Source organism: Acinonyx jubatus, chromosome D4 (genome assembly GCF_027475565.1).
Source record: "Acinonyx jubatus isolate Ajub_Pintada_27869175 chromosome D4, VMU_Ajub_asm_v1.0, whole genome shotgun sequence".
NCBI classification, from domain to species: Eukaryota; Metazoa; Chordata; class Mammalia; order Carnivora; family Felidae; genus Acinonyx; species Acinonyx jubatus.
Window position 1 is genome coordinate 39,338,478 of NC_069391.1, and position 5,481 is coordinate 39,343,958.

Sequence of the window (5,481 nt, forward strand, 5' to 3'; positions counted from 1 at the left end):
AGAGCAAACTACAAATTTATATTCATAAATTCAATAACTTAAATGATCAATTCCTTAAAATCTACAAACTACTCAAAGTCAATCAAGATGAAATCAATGACTAGAATAATCCTATAACCATTAATGAAGCTGAATTTGTAATTTAAAAACTCCTTAAGAAAAATTCTTCATGCCCACAGGATTTCCCTGGAGAATCTTACCAAATGTTTAAGGAAGAGTTAACAATAGAGCTGCATTTCCACCATCTTGGAGCCTGTGGAGGCCTGCTGGGAACAGGACTCCTAAAATGACAAATATGTCTGGAAGGCTGTGGTCCAAGGCCATTTTTGCTGGCTGTCCTCGGGGTCTCCAGATCCAGAGGGAGCACATGGCTCTTAAAATTGAAGGTGTTTATACTCGAGATTAAACTGAATTCTATCCAGGCAAGAGATGCGCTTCTGTGTACAAAGCAAAGAGCAACACAGTGACTCCTGGTGGCAAATCAAACAAAAGCAGGGTAATCTGGGGAAAAGTAGCTTATGCTCATGGAAACAGTGGTTTGGTTCAAGCTATTTCTGAAGCAACCTCCCTGCCATTGGTCACAGAATCAGTGTGATGCTGTACCCCTCACGGATTTAAATTTACTGAAAAGTAAATAAATAAAAGTGTAGATTTGTTCTCTTGTAAAAAAAAAAAAAGAGAGGTAACAATAGAAAATCAAAGAGAAAGGAACATCCCCCATTTGTGAGGCCAGTAATCCCTTCATTTGATTCAATGCAAATATCTGCGTTGATATTTAATCAGTGTGAGTGAATCCAGTACCTTACGGAGATTTAGGGCCCTGGCTCTGGAGACAGATTGCCTGGGTCCAAATTTCAGTTCTGCTGTCTTAGCTGTTTCCTTGGGGAGTTATGTAACTGGTCTGAGGTTCGTTGACCTTATCTGTTCAGTAGTGATTGACAGTAGTAGCTCTGTATACAAACTTTGTAAAGATTCAGTGGGTTAAACATGTAAACTCTTACAGGCTCTTCATTATCAAATGATCAAGTGGTATTATCTTTTTTTTTTTCCTTCGAATTATTCTCTTCAGTGTTCTCAGTTGATATTCATTATGGTAGAGTTTCATTCCAGTATTATAGTCTCTTGCCAATTGCTGCAAACTCCTGCATTTTAACATTTTTTTTTATGGTGTCCCAGAGTTCTCACATCTGGTTTGGCAACTTATACTTTTTAAAATCTTTGTGGTCTCATTGTGCAAACACTCTAAAATATATACGATTCATGTAAATACAGCCTGTCTCTTACAGTTAGCATGTATGAGTGAACATCAGGAATGAAATTTATAAGATTAACGGATGCTAGAGATTTTGCTGCCTGGAATGATAACATGAAAGGTATGCCTAGCAGCACGTTGGGGAAATATATCAAAGGGTTTTATATTTCTAGATTATAAATGGTAACTTTTATTTGAAAATTTCTAAGAGCCTCCTCTCTCATGTTTGAATTTTTCATGTAATTCTACTTCATCTGATGTTAATAGGCTCTTCCTTGCTTACTCGTTCTTTGCATTCATGTTGCATATCTTTGCTCAACTTACTTTTCACCTGTATAAACTATTTTATTTTGATTGAGTCTTTTAGTCTTGTATTTAACCTCGGTTAGATCCTTCTTTCTGGTTTTCTGTAATTAGAACCTCTTTGATTCTGATCATGTCAATACTCTCTCTCTCTCTCTCTCTCTATATATATATATATATATGATTCATGTACATGTGCTTACGTGAATTCCAAACCTCTGGTCCCTCTCCTTCCCATTTCCCTTCGGAGTATATCTCACCTCCATCACCCAAAGATAACTAACCAAGAAACTCCTCATGATCTAGTACCAAAACTTCAAAAAGAACTGCCTCCACGGGGATTTTTCCTACTTTTTTCTCCTCCAATGAAGGAAGTGCCTTTCTTCCCACATAAGCTTATTTCCTTTCGCTCTACCTTTGACTCCTCTCTGTGAGCCTACGTGTTTAATCAACTACCAGGTCCTCTGGATTCTACTTCCCAGTTTTGTCCAATTAAATTGACTGCCACACTTTTCCCAGCTGGTATCACATGGCAATAGATATGTCTGGTCTGCCATTCTATTCTCTATATCTATCTCATAGATATGTCACCTGTCTGGTCTGCCATTCTATTCTTGCTCCTTTCCAATTCCCCATGAAGCAGCTGAGGTGATTTTTCACAAGTGTAATTCTGATTATATCACTCAATGTTTTCAATGGCTTCCCAGCACCCTCAGGAAAGTCTAACCAGCTTAGAATATGTTACAAATCTTACCTTGCCAATCGTCCATTGCAACTGTGCTCAAAATATAATGATCTGATGATGGGTAAAAATTATTTATCTGGGCATCTAAATACTCAAAGTTGTATAAGGGGTAAGTAAATGGACAGATGGATGGATTGTGGCAGTGGGGCTGTGGAATTGTGTTTATGCATACATAGTTTATAAAGTGATTTACCTATAGAGATGGTCTTGTTTACACTTTATAATTAAGTCAAGTTAACTCAAAAAGATGAACTGAATCAGAGAAAAAAAAATACATACTTCCAGCAACATGTTAAATTGTTTTTGCTTACCCCATTTAGCAAGCCAAACACCATCAACTTTGGGACTTTCACTGATAAGCCAACTATTACAATGATTTATTTCATAAGTACTTTTGAAGTTATTTGCAAATATTCCACAAACAGCTTTCCTTTTTCTTCTTTTAGCTGGTTAAAACCCATAAACAACTGCTTTGTATTTGTCATAATTAATATATCTTAGAAATATGTGTGCATCTCATTTCCAATGCAGTGTACATAAATCTCTGAGTCAGACATGCCACTTTTAATGAAACACCATTCATTTTTCTGTCTGTGAAGAAATTTTCATCTGGGGAGATGTTATGTCAAAAGGGCATTTTCATCCAAAAGCTTGCAATATTAGACTGATAAAATTTATTTCCTTCTTTCTTAAATTCTTTGTCTCATGCTATTCTCAGACACTGATTCTCTGGCCACATATTGTCATGGTTCCACACTAGAAAATTATTAAGTAAAATTCTTGAGAGGCATTAACCCTTTAATCTTCTCTCTTTAATTAGTTAAGAGCGTGATAACATTACATTGTTCTTGACCCAAAACTCCTGAAAGAAAAATCAAAACAATTTATTTTGAAATGGCTATATGTAGATATTATGATTATTATTATAAAATAATCCCTAGAGAATAGATGATGTAAGTTGAAATCACCACTGGCTATTTATGGTATAACAAATTATTCCTATTAACCTACAGATTGTCTTAAGAATGCTTCCATATAATCATGAGTCAATGCAACATACAGAGATCCTCTTTATTTTCTTAAAAATATGTATTGATTTTTTAAAATGATTTATTTTGAGAAAGAGAGAAGGGGGAGGGGCCAAAAAGGAGAGGGAGAGAGAGAATCCCACTCACGCAAGCTCTGTGGCACAGAGCCTGACTCAGGGCTCGATCTCACGAGCATGAGATCATGACCTGAACTGGAATGGAGTCAGATGGTCAATTATCCCATAATTGTTCTCCACCCCCTCATAGCTGCTGCTTCATGACCTACACAAGTGAGGATTCCACCAGATGGGGGAAGCTTGCTTTTGCCATTCTCAGAGGTTACCAGTATTTACTACTAAGCATTCTAGAGATACTTAATAGATGCCTGTCTGTACATTGGGTGCATTTAGCTAGTGCCAAACACCCCCGTGTATTCATGAGCATTAACTTATCATGAATGTGCAGGAAGCAAAGATCAATTAAAAAATCATTAAATGCATGGAGAGAAAAGCACAAATATATTAAGAATAAAAAAATAATATAGTAACATGAAAAGTCAGTTAAAAAAGCAGTATGTCTTTCCCAATTTCAAGTTTAGTGTCATAAAATTGGAAGCCTAACTAACACAAATAATGTACACTATCGCATTGACTCAAGAAGTAGAAAATCTCAGAGGATTTACCATTTGGGAGAAAAATAAAAATATTCTATAAAATCTAATCCCCTGGCTCCAAAATACCTAAAATGTAGTTTTACGGGTAATTTCTTTTAAGTTTTGCAAAAAACCCAAATAATCTCCTGTTCTGTAAGCTTTTCCAAAAATGGGATTCTGAGAATGCCTGGAGAGTCTAACACAAAGAAATCTGATACTGTGGGTATCTGAATAGATTAAGGAATTTTATAATCTCTTAGCAAATATTTGTTGAGTGATAGATTAGATGCAGAATTTTGCCAAACAGAGAGGAGAGTATAAAAAAAAAAATGTAATGAACACCCAGACCTCCCTGATGGAAAGATGGACAAAAAATAATGATGTTATAGTTCAAAATCATAAATGAGTAAACACCAACATGATTCCTATAGAGCATACATAAAATAGGAACTCAGAAACAGAGGAGATTGATACAGATCTAAAGGTGATTTGGGGCTGCACCATTTGACATTTCTCTTAAGAGTAAAAAAGATCCATATTTCCTACCCTAATAATCCACAGTTGGGGAAAGGTACACAACTTTATGCCCATACAGCGTAGCTGTGAATACATATGTGAAGCTTTGTAGCATAATAGAGATAATGCAAAAGAAAAAAAGAAAAAAGTAATAGAGCACAACATTTTAAGAGCACGGTCTGGTAACCACTGACAATATTGTAAATTAAGCAATAAGGATGTCTTTGCTGACTTTAGCCCTGTTATTTGTTACTTTGTCAATACCCGCCATTTAGTGACCAGAGGAAGCCTCCCGGACATCCAATTCTCCACTGGTTGTTGACATGTTAGTTTAAATTTAGTCACTGTGTAATATCCTATGGGGTTTAGTTCTACCTAGGAAATGAAAGATTTTGTCCCTTACCAAAGTAGCATTAATGTCAGAAATTAGATAAGAGACATTTTTGGAAACATTTAGAGGAGCTGTAAGGATAGACATTTCTATCCTAATGCACATGGCACATGGACCTCTTCTGCCCGGGGGCAAGGAGGCGGGGATTAGTAGTCGTAACAGCTTAGACTCTGGGCCAAATGGCCTTACGTTCCAATTCTGACTCCATTGTTCATTAGCCATGTGAACTTGGGCATTCTTAACATCTTTGTGTCTTAGTTTCCTCATCTGGAAAATGTGGTAAATAATAATAACTGCAATATAGTTTGTATTTCGGTCTTGTGAGGATTCAGTGAGGTAATCTAAGCATATAAAATGCTTAGAACGAATCCTGGCCTACTCTAAACCCTTACGAAGGATTAAACAGTGGTACTCCTAGGGGTAGCACCAGTAACGCTAATATAACATTGCTGTTCACATATAGCACAAATAGTAGTAATCGCCACTCCTTGCACGTTCTCTGTATCCCTGACAGACATCCCAGAAGTGGTTCTGATAGGACGAGGTCAAACTTTGATGAAGCTTTAGTGCTTTGTACCCACACAACATCCTCAT

The 5,481-nt window shown here is 36.5% G+C and overlaps 1 pseudogene; it reads left to right on the forward strand.

The window, feature by feature from the left end:
* The first annotated feature begins 286 nt into the window (after nt 1-286).
* Nucleotides 287-733, forward strand: LOC106976231 (60S ribosomal protein L35a-like; annotated as a pseudogene).
* The last annotated feature ends 4,748 nt before the right edge of the window (nt 734-5,481 follow it).